The 11665-nt window shown below is 35.1% G+C and overlaps 1 protein-coding gene across 1 annotated transcript in view; it reads left to right on the top strand.

The window, feature by feature from the left end:
• DIP-eta (Dpr-interacting protein eta) overlaps window positions 1-11665 on the top strand; it is a gene marked incomplete at its 5' end in the record, with an annotated part of 46543 nt that overhangs the window by 6821 nt on the left and 28057 nt on the right. The gene's annotated exons all lie outside the window — the stretch shown is intronic.

Raw genomic sequence — 11665 nt, 5'->3', positions numbered from 1 at the left:
CATTTTAAAAATATAAAATTATTCACGCAACTTCCTTATCAGCGGAATTTTGTTTCTCTTGGTGCTGAAAAAGCTAACAAGTTGGCGAGAAAGACAGGTGACCGTGTTAAATAATTAATAATAATAGAATGTCGCTTACACATATGTTAGTGTTTGGCCGAGCTTCTGCTCCGATTTGTGGCGTACGCTTTGATGTTGTCACACAAAAGGGAAGGACCTACAGTNAAAAGCTAACAAGTTGGCGAGAAAGACAGGTGACCGTGTTAAATAATTAATAATAATAGAATGTCGCTTACACATATGTTAGTGTTTGGCCGAGCTTCTGCTCCGATTTGTGGCGTACGCTTTGATGTTGTCACACAAAAGGGAAGGACCTACAGTGCTACGCTGACTCCGAACGGCGATTGTATTTTTATGAGAAGCTGTTTTTCATGCCTGCAGAGGGCCAACCGCTGTTAAGAAAAAAACTTGTTTCTAAATTTTTTTGCGATGTTGCTTTGAACAGGCGTTAAACCCAGGCCATGCGGAGGGGAAGCGCGCACAGCTTACCACTACATCACAGCGGCCACGGTCATTACTCTTACGAATCTTAGTAGTTTGTCGAGCGAAAGGGAATGAATCTCATCCATTCTCAATACAATCAGCCTAAAAATTTACCATCTTATGGTGATTTCGTTTCTTCCACCTTTCCTTTCCACGATGTCAAGATAGCTTAAGGGAATAGGCGTATATGTATTCGTTCAATAGTATCATTAATTTCCGAGCTGCTATACAAAGCATGCCTTGCGTTTGCATTTCAATCGACAAATGTACGGCTAGCGTGTACGTATTTAAGTATGAGTGTTTACAAAAATCGAATCTAATAGTTGTGAAATTTAAAACAATTCCCACTGGGAAAATAGGTAAGCACCTTACGAGGTAACCCATGTTTTCTTTCAGTTTTCAGTACCAAAATTGTCATCATGGCCAATGTCATCTACTTGTAAAGCGCAAAATGAACACCTCCGACGACACATTACGTTGTAAGTTGCAAAGTATCGTGCAGCCGAAGTTATTTCCAAGCGCCGAACTACTCCGAGCGACTGCTCTGCATTACACGTAACTTACTTTGTAAAGCGGCTCAGAAGTATGTCTGATACCAAATGTACATTCTTAATTCCTACTTACATAAGGCGGCCATGCCTTTGTAAAAGTAAGGGACGTTCGGCAGGGAAATGGTAATGATTGCCAGGTGAAGAGTAAGTTGCTAATAAGGTATTATTACGTGCTCCTAATTCCCACTGGGTTTCGTTTAGTATTTCATGGTGTGTGAATGTCGCATGTGTGAAGTATTTTAATAATTTTTAATAGAATAATTTCAAATTTGATTATTTTACAACGCTTTTATCAACTTGTTTTAATTAAAATCACTATAAAATGTTTGAATTAAAATCACTAACACATTATGCTTTGGGCCAAGTTCCAAGGTCAACTACAACTAAATAAACTTCCAAAAGGAGCACAAAAGAGCTGAAAGCGGAAAATATGATCGCTGTGGGCGCTAACAAAATGTGCGGCTTGTACTGAAACACACACACTAACCCTATGTACTTAGTCTTGGCATATGTACAGTTACTATGTACTTACATATGTCTGTACGTCCATTCAAACAAATAGCTAACGCCATGTGCCGCTTCAACCAGTTACTTAAGCTTAGTTGACTTGACCATGCAACCGACGACAACACCACCACCATAGACTAGCGGTGCATGGCAACTTAGCCAGACAGAAGCTTTTGTTACCCGAATTTACTACCATACACGCAAACAAACAAACATTTTCACGCTATTTGGTATGCCTACCCAGCAAAGAATTTTGGCAGCGCTTCTAAGGGCAATTTTAGCTGAAACGCCTTGCTTTGGAATGAAGAGATATTCCTTCACTTCTTTAATGCATTGTTCGGATACAAAGGGCTATATCTTTGCAAGATTGCGCCAATCCAGCTGAGAGCAACTGGGCGTGACGTCTTCAAATACCAGAATGAGAGAGCTAAAACGAACTCAACAAGAAGAAGAGGAAGAATCGAACAAGAGGCCGTGTTGCCAAGTTTTGAATTTGAAAAAGCACCGAATTTTTGTTGGTGTATTTAATGGACTTTATATGCATAGAAGTTTTATTTAGGAATGCCGATTCAAATTAATAAAAATCAATGTTCTGGCATGATTGAAGGTGCTGCCACATATTTTGTTGGCAAACTCTCTCTTATAATTTTCATTGTGCCATGATTTTGTTTTAATTTTTTTCAAGTTGTTTACGCCACCAGTTACGATTTCTATAAATATTGCTTCCATTTTTTAAAGAATTACAAATTTGGTGTCTTCAAAACAAAAACAAAAGCACTAAAAACGATTCAAGCATCAAACCCAAAAATTTTCGGGTTTTGAATATGCACTAAATTTAGTGAGAAAAGCACCAAGTTGGCAGCAGTGAATGTAAACAAAAGTATTGTGTGACTTCAGCGAGTGGGTGGATACTGTCAAATCGACGAAGAAAGGGTTAGCGGTCTGCGATTGGCGCCACCTTCATTTTCTGCATCGTGAGCGACAATGCCAGACTTCTTTTTTGAGAGCGCTGCAGCCGCCTAAACGAGTTTGGCTGTTCCTCTTCTGTGTCAACTGTTGCTAATTAGAAATGTCAAATGATGCCAAGTCTATCTCGAAAGCGGCTTTTAAATAGACAAATCAATGGTATGTAGGTATTTTCCAAAATTTTACTACTAGTGAGCACCTAGTAGTGGTAAATTTACGAAGTCTTAATCACACGTATGTCCAATCAGTCCGTTAAACCTTCATTAAGTCGCCTAACTCCATGTCAAAATTTTCGGGCGCTTTTCCCTCCTCGCCGAGCAAGGGCACCTTGCCAATTGAAAGTCCAGACAGCCTTACATAGATGTGAGACCAGAGTGACTCATACCTTTCCTTCACAATTCCATGCTCGCTTCTATGATAAGAGAGTTTTCTCTGCTGAGTAGCTCGGTTGTTGGCTAAGTGAAGGGAAAAATATGCAAGTGTACAAACGTTTGTATGTATGTACATTAGGGTGTTCCAATCAAAGTAAAGTCAAAATTTGAATGCTAACATACCCTCGGATTGTTCTCTATCGAAAAAAATTATACCCCTGTTTTTTATTTTGTATCATGTATCTTGCTAGGGAAAAAAACTATTTTTTGTAGAAATTATATATATAGATAGATTTCTTAAAAGTGCATAAATATTTTTCGATTAGAAAACTTTGTGTATCTTTGTTTAGTCTCTTCAGGAGACCTCCAATAATAATACTCTAAATGTTTATTTAAACATTTTTTGTGGCGGTATCGTGAACCGTATCCTATCCGGCGTTTTCTATTATACTTCCGTTTGGCTAAAATCACCGATTGGCTAAAATCCCGGTTTCCGGATTTCAATTATAGAAGATTCAATTTAAAAACCTAGTCAGAATCATTTTTTTTGTATGTTTATAATCAAGTTTAATAGTATTTATATGATCAGTAATTAGACAAAAACTTTTTAACTTTTTATTAAAAAATGTTTGGAAAAATTTTAGGCTAGGCATTTTTTCCCATACAAACGAAATTGTCGAGCATACTTTATATGGAAGAAAATGCTCAACACCGTGAGCCAAAAAAAAATATAAAACAATCACTGCGATTTTCTAGCGTCATGAAATTTCGCACTTTAACCTACTAAAATTTATTGGGCCACAAAACTGCATACCCAAAATTTGTCTAATGCTCATAATTTTTGTACGAAGTTCGAAATGTGGACTTATGCGGCGCTGATTAGGTAAAGTGCTAAACTTTTATAAAAAAAAATATAAAGCATTAAATAAATAAAAGAATAAATAGCCAAAACTAGACAAAATGTCACTTGACTTATGAAACGAAGATTTCCGCATTATCAAGCAACAACATGTTTCTATTTTCACATAATTGCTACTCCGATGAACCAAACACTATTTTTGAGTTCACTGAGGAAGGTGGTGCACAGAGATAATTCATTACCAGTATAACAAATTTGGAAATTCTTTCCGACTATGCTTCCACCAGTTTTTAGGGTTATTTATGTAAAAAAAAAAAACGAGTTTTGAAACGTAGGTCGCAAATTATTTCAACAATGAAGCATTACGTGACGATACGGCAAGCGAAGCGATATGTAAGCATGCATAGTAACTCGATTTTAATCGCATCTTAAAATAAACATCAACCAAGTTTCTGCTTAGCGGCGTTCATTGTTGTTTATCTTTTGTCTTTGGCGTCCTCTACTTACCAAAAATAATCGATAAATCAATGGTTGCAAGACGGAGAAGTTATCTTTTCAATAGCAGAATTGTTTTATAACTTGGATTTAGGAAGAAAAATTTTGAATTCCTAATTACGTATTGGATAGTTCATGTCGAAAACGCAGATAATCTGGTCATAAGTACTATGTTGCTAAACAAAAAACCCTAGAATAATAAAATTAAAAAATATTATGGGCAGCAGTCTACCGAATATCCGATGGTATATTCGAATCCGGCTCATATTTTTTAGATGGTATATGGAATCCGGTTATCCGGCAACATCTCTATACGGCACATCCCTAATTTTTTCAATTAACTATTTTCTATAAGTCCGCTAAAAAAACCAATAAAATGCAATGGGGGACAAAAAAAAACTGCTGGTATTAAAAAATCTATCGAAAAATATTGATTTTCAAGAATTCTATACCATTTCTGCGAAAAGTGGTATTTCCCCACATAAAATACATAGGAAACCTAGAGCGACCTCTAAATATTTACAGAGGAGGCAGGGGTTTAATTTTTTTCGGTATAGAATAATCATAGTTGGTTAGAGCATTAACACTCCGACTTTAGTTTTTCCACAATCATTTTCGGACCACCCTAGTATACATATCCATGTCTCTATGGCGCCCTTGGTGTTTCTCATTTCCTGATGTACTTAACGACAAAGTCGCTACCATAGCCATTGTTGGCCATTAGCATTGGTGGTCAGTGTGTTCTGAATTACAGCGCTAAGTTTCGACTTTTTACTGTTGTTGTTATTGTTGTTGTTGCTTATGCTATTGGGCACTGTGTGTCTGCTTGGCATTCCAATACATATTAACCGTGCACTGAACCACAGCGGCGTTGTTGATTTTGCATTAAATATGCCCGCTTAATACGTTAAACGCTCCACATCTCATCATTGAACGCGTAGCAAGCAGCAGAGGCACCTGGTAGAATTTGGCTTGCAAATATGTACGCAATGCAATGGTTTGATGGCCCGCAGTAAAAGGACACACAAGTGGGCATACAAGGCAAGCAACTACGAACATACATATTTGCATACACATGTACGCTATGTGTTTGCTCATAAATAAGGACACAAATAGCTGAAGCTATATACACTTTGCGCGGCATTAAGGTATTTGTGGTCAATAAATGTGCATACACAGTGCGCTCTTTGAATTAACACACATAAGTATACATGCATGTTCGTATAAAATGCAATGTTTGCACTTGCTTATGTGAAAAATTGGAAATTTAATTAAGCCAATACTTGGTTGGGCGCAAATGAGTTCGCTAAATGGAGTCACTTGTGATTATAAGTAACTTGAATAGGGTAGTCGAAATTTCAAAAGAGTTATTAACAGTCCACTTCCCTGAGTAAAACAAGTGCTTCAATTGGCTTTTTTCATTGCAGCTGATCGTACGAAAATTACTAAAACGGACAAAGTCCATCGACTGGACTCTGTAGGTACTTATTATCTAAATCGCTATTTATCGTCCGAACCATTTTCCACAGATCTCTTAGCAAGTGCATTGCAATAGTGTTCTTAGATTTAAATCAATCAATAAACGGTCACTGCGATGAGAATCTAAAACTTTTTGACTAGGGTAGCCACCTGATTAGAAATACCAAATCAATTTAATTAACAAGTCAAGTGAAATACTTGCATTTGGGTGTTACAAGTATTTTTAAATTGTATTACCAACTGCTCAAAAAGTTGAAATTTTAAAATATATAGAAAGTCAGCATCAATTTAATTAGAACGTTTAACGAAATATTGTAACAAGGGCGTCAAATGAGCGAAGTTTATGTAAGGTTTAATTATGAAATACATTTGGAGAGGGTTGCCACCGGTTAAAAAGTTGCAGTTCAATTTAAAAATAGGCTAAATAAAACCGTATAAGACCGGTGTTAAAGAAAAAAGTTACGTTTCTTTTTCCTCAAAAATTTTTTTCGAAGAGGGTTGCCACTTGTTCAAATTTAACACAGTTAATTAGTTTATTGAAATAGATACTACATCGAGGTACCTCACTTTGCTTTTATAACTTTTTTATTCTAACAGCCGGTTTCACGAAAGCAATTTAGGTGAAAAATAATTTTTTTTTTTTAATTTATTATCAAAATTGACAGCAGAAAAATCATTGTTCACTAAAATTGCTGGTGAAATCGGCAGTAAGAAATTTTCATTAATCTCACAATTAATTTTTTCCAAAGCTATTTTTGAAACTTTTTTTTCCCCAAAAAAAATAATTTTAACTAATTATTTTCACTCAGAAGGGCATATTTTTAGACATTATTTTCTTAAAACATATTTTTTCTAAAAAAATTAAAAAACAACAGCTTTTCCTCTAATATGATTTTTTTCTTAAAAAACCACAATTTCTTTAATTTTTATCCTAAAAAACTTAATTTTTTAACCCAAAAAATGTTTTAAAATGCAAAAAAAAAATTTTTTGGATTTTTTTTTTTTTAATTTGTTAAACATATTTCGTTTTTTCCCTCTTTGTGTATAATAGAATTTCCTCTAAACTAACTTTTTTCTTAAAGAACTATTTAGTTCTCTTTAATCTTAATCCTAAAAAATTACAATTTCTAATGCAAAAATAATTTTCCCCGAAATAAATAATTTTTTTCTTCAAAAAAATTTTTGTTTCTAATGTGTGTTATTTTTTTTTAATTTGGGTGATCATATTGGTTTTTTCCTAAATTACGGTTTTTTCGTAAACATTATTTTTTTTAAACAAAAGTTTTAAAACACAATTTTTCTAATCTAGGTCAAATTTCCCAAAAAATTTTTGTTTTAAAAAAATTTTCTGGTTTTTATAAAAATATTTTTTTTGATTGCTTGATTAAAATAAATGGTTTAATGATTCACATTCCAAAATAGCAAATAGAAAACTAATGAAAACTCAAACAAATTCTTATGAGTGGAATAACTTTTTTGATCCTGAAAGGGTTAATACAGACCTCTTTGGTGGCGGAACATAAAACTTAAAAAATTAAATTGTGTTTCGAAACGCGATACACTCTTCTCTTTCATGTGTTGGAACAAAACAACGTACGCCCTTTCAAAAGTAGTCAAGATAACACAGGTTTACAAAAAAAATGTTATGCATATTGAACCAAACCTCTATATTCTATATGTTATTCGACGCCCTGAATGCGAATCCGCGGTCTGTTACCCTCCATCACGCAAAGTTCGAGGTCAGAAGGTGTAAAATTTTATTAGGGTTTCTTAACACATACTTAAGGATGCTCGCCGTATTTCTGGCAAGTTGTGACGATAATTCCGAATATTTGTAAAACTGATAATTTTTTTGATAAAGATAGAAAACTCGACAACAAATTTGCTTGAGGAAGATGAGATGCCTAACGGTTCCTCACTGACTATTTTGTTAAACAAATACCAATCCAGACTGTAAATACTTTTTTCGATTATATTGATCTGAGAGCCCCTTGGAACGTTAAAACTGAATTGCACAAATGCATTTAAAGCTTTAATTTGTTACTTTTTTTTTTTGGTTGATTCAAGATTTTTACAAATGTGTTATCCCCACGTTTGTTAGTTTTATAAAGAAAATAATTTTTGCACTGAGGTCCACTTTCCCATGGAACCTCTCAGATAGATTTCGTGGCCCCCGGGCCGGCGGTACAATTCTGAAAAAAGTCGGGATGAGCGGGTTCGGAAGTTAAAAATTGAATTTCGGGATGGGCGGGATTGGGACTTAATATTTAGTCCCATACCCATCTCTACTCTCAATCCCTGCGCCACCTAAGGGAAGAGAAACACACTGATCCTTTCAAAAATCATTACACAAAATAACAATCATTCAATGCGATTGAGAAATCTGGTAGGAAATGGTTCCCAATCGAATGATCTTTGCCATTTTAAATGTATATAGGTGTAGGTGTATCAAATTCTATTACCTTATCTATCATAAATGGTTCCAGATATAAGCGATATGGAAATTGCATTCTGTAAACGAGAGGCCTCATCCCCCTTTCGAATACACACCACTTTTTGCCATAAGGTAGGTAATGATACATATGCAGCTGTGTGAAATTTCAGAACGTTTACACAGATAAGTGAAATGCGAAGTTCAGCTTGTATGGGAGGTGCCTCGCCCCCTTTTTTAATATCTACCTCTTTTCGCCATAAGCACGTCATTGATAGCGTAAATAGCTGGGTCAAATTTCAAGGCGTTAGCATAAGCGGTTCCAGAGGAAAACAATATGAGAACGTCAGTTTGAATGGGCGGTGCCACGCCCCCTTTTCCAACATCTAGCAATTTTCGCCGTAAGTACGGCATTGATAGCATATGTGGCTGTGTCCAATTTCAGGACGTTAGCATAGCGGTTACAGAGATGACCGATAAGAGAATTTCAGTTTGTATAGGAGGTGCCACACCCACTTTCTCAGTACCTACCATTTTTCGCCGTACATAAGGTATTTACAATCTATGCATCTGTGCTAAGTTTCAGTTCCCCAGCATAATTGGTTTTAGAGATATAGTATAGTATAGTAGTAGTTATATAGATATAGAGTTTTTTAAACGCGGTTACTTTCCAGTGACTTTAAAATACGAATGTCGATGCGACTAAAATAAGACCTCTTTGTTCTTCAGCAATTGCTTTCACCCTAGTTAAACGCTGTAAATCGTTACAGCTTTAGACTGCGAAAATGCTGCTGAAGAGCTAGCCTCGAATGAATGATGGAATAAAAAGGCAGCCAGCCAAACGACAGAAAGTAATGGTATTATTTATCAGCTACACCGATGTCTAACAAATTGTAAGAGGCATTGAAGTTGGGTTCTATTTGAAGCAGTAGCAGACATTTAATGTAATCATATCTCCTGCCTGATGACAGCAGGGGAGACATTTGCCATATACTTATAAGGCTGCCTGGCGCATAGGGAACAGAAAGGTTATATTTGGGAAAGTTACTGAGAACTCGCAAGAACTGCAGTTTCTTGAACAACTCAGGGAAAATAATGAGTATACCGCAGACGTAACAAATGATCTATGAGGCAAGCGACGCCACTGTGGAGTCTCAATGTCATTATGGCTGGGTACAACAAAAAACGAACTGAGGAATTTTTAACTTAATGCTCCACCTACGGCATACACCAAATAGCGCTCTTTGCAGAAGTCGTCTGGATGAAAATGACTTTCCTATGTCAATGTCCAGATGGCACAAGCACCTGGGATATCGCTTTTTCGCCGGCTTTGCACATATAGCGGAAGTCAAACTTTTAGATCTCCTCAACTTCAGCTGGGAAAGTTAGTAATTTAACAGACTTTATAATGACACTTGGCTATAAGGCATTAGCCTCATCTCACACACTTGTTGAGGTCATTTCAATTTGTCTCTGAGTGAAATCTTTAAGACCTCATACAAGCCGTAACACGACGGCCATCGATATTTCAGTGAAAACAAGATGTTCTTGTACTCTTAAGTTACATATAAGGCCAGATTTGTTTATTGTCTTCCTCCATGAAATCAAAAATAGGCAACAATTTTCTTATACACCTTTCAATTTGATAGCCCTAAAAACCCTTTCTCTTATTGAAAAATGAAAATCAAAAAAATTACAAACATTTACCAACGAACAAACATTCCAGACGGTCATTTATAAAAAATGCGGCGAAAAGTTAAAAATTAATTTACCCCAACTGGCCATAAATTAATTTTCACATAACGCCTTTTAATTTACGCCACCAAAAAACCAACGTGAAACACACAAGCGGAATGTGTGCGGGAGTGAGAGTATGTACGAGCTGTATGAGTATAAGTGCCAAAATTTTGTGCCATATACATATACACATTTATGTCCATTATAGTGGGTCAGTATATATGGCAAACATTTTCATAAAATTGCATAATCCAAAGCGGACAAGCAGTACATTACACAGGCCTGTAAAATTTCCAATTAGTTTAGCTCTAGCCTCATCAAATACTTAAAGCGCCAAGTGCGCTTGTCGCTCATTGCAGACAACGTGTTCAATATTTAAGGACTGCACTGAATGCTTAACTGCTTAGTACTCATATTAGGCTTATTACTCGCATCGATTCTTTCTGAAGTACAACCAAGTTTATAAGCAAATTTTGTTATTCAACCAACGGTATGAGCTCCAAAATTAAACTCTATAAAATTTTATCACAAGCGGTATATCGATAACGATAAATATAAAAAGTCGATAAAAATATCGATAAGTTAACCTATATTGATATTGATAGCAAGTATGTATTTAAATTTGAGTTTTTTGTATTCGTTATGCTTTTTGTCTATTGAAGAATAAATATTCATTTTTTAACCGACTTCTAAAAAAGGAGGAGATCATTAATTCATCGAAATATTTTTTTTTATGTATAATACCGCAAAACTTTGGACCACGTTAACCGATTTCTATAACTCGGTGTTTTTTTTTTTAAATAACTTGTTTTAATTTTAATTTTAATATTATGTTTTTAACAACAATTTTTATTGAGCCTGAGGCCGTTGTTAATGAAAAACTACTGTGGAAAAGCAACAACAATTTAAAGAATCTAATTATTTTTTTAAGAAATTCACATAAGCGTACTTCTATCAAACCCGCACAAAAGTAGCTGACCATGGGTTTCCGCTGATGGGTGCTGGGTGGTGGGGTAAAATGTATCGATGACGTTAAAGAAAAATTATTCAATATACAGTAAGGGAAATTTGTCCATATTATTATTTGTTGGCGATATTGAGAAAAAAATCAGTCAATGCAACGATAAAAATACTGAAGAAAATTTATGTTACGAGATGCGTATGATAACAGTTTGATCCAGCATTGTTTTCGATCCTTTATGGGTGAAAAAATTTTACAGAAAATCATTAATGAAATAGATAAAGTCGTATGCATACTGATTTCGATAACATATTGATATTTTTATTGATAAATGTTTTAGTATTGTGCCTTTCCACGCGTTGCAGTCTCTGCGCCAATTCGGAGAAAGTGGAACTTATTCTATTTATGAGAATATACAAGAAATAGCTACTGACCCCGCCGCAACTAAACGGACGACCCTTAAGCCTTACAGAATCAATTAATACGATTTCTATATACATAGTTAAACTAATCGATAACGATACATCCTTTATCGTATTAGAAGGAATTCAATATAGTATAATACCATGATAATTGATAACGTACCTTCAATTGTTAAAATTTCAGTTAATACCGATATGTCATCCGTAGATAGAATGATTGACAACATCCTCGATAACTTTATCGATTAATTCTATCAAAGAAAAAGTCGATAACAATGTCGACACATTTATCAATAGATTATATCGCCAAAATTTAAATTATTACGATATCGATATATATAGA

The sequence above is a fragment of the Rhagoletis zephyria genome, unplaced genomic scaffold (assembly GCF_001687245.7).
Source record: "Rhagoletis zephyria isolate East Lansing unplaced genomic scaffold, Rhagoletis_zephyria_1.1 Rzeph_scaffold_04820, whole genome shotgun sequence".
In the NCBI taxonomy this organism is placed as follows: Eukaryota; Metazoa; Arthropoda; class Insecta; order Diptera; family Tephritidae; genus Rhagoletis; species Rhagoletis zephyria.
This window is presented reverse-complemented; position numbering and strand designations above follow the sequence as displayed.